The sequence below is a fragment of the Mugil cephalus genome, chromosome 19 (assembly GCF_022458985.1).
Source record: "Mugil cephalus isolate CIBA_MC_2020 chromosome 19, CIBA_Mcephalus_1.1, whole genome shotgun sequence".
NCBI lineage: Eukaryota > Metazoa > Chordata > Actinopteri > Mugiliformes > Mugilidae > Mugil > Mugil cephalus.
In genome coordinates this window covers 903078-903405 of record NC_061788.1, presented here as the reverse complement: position 1 = coordinate 903405, position 328 = coordinate 903078, and positions in this window count along the sequence as shown.

Below are 328 nucleotides of genomic sequence, written 5' to 3'. Positions count from 1 at the left end.
TGTATTTTATTGTGTATCTGCTACGGTTTCTGTGTTGATGCTGGTGTAGTTTCTGTTTTGTCTCGCCAAACATGTAAAAAAATAAAGAGCTGATAAACTGTTTTTGACCAGGCAGTGACAATAAAACCTTGTTGTTGTTGGTTGGAGCAGACGTTACCAGACTGATGTAAACCACCGACGCAGCAGCTGCTGCAACAAAACGAAAGCAGCCGTGGGAATGTGTCCTGCTCCAGGTTCTCAGCTGCCTCCAGGTGTCTGAACCCGACTCACTCATCTGCTTCCAAGACTTCCAAATAAACAGCATCTTCTCCACTCTCCATCTTAAAAC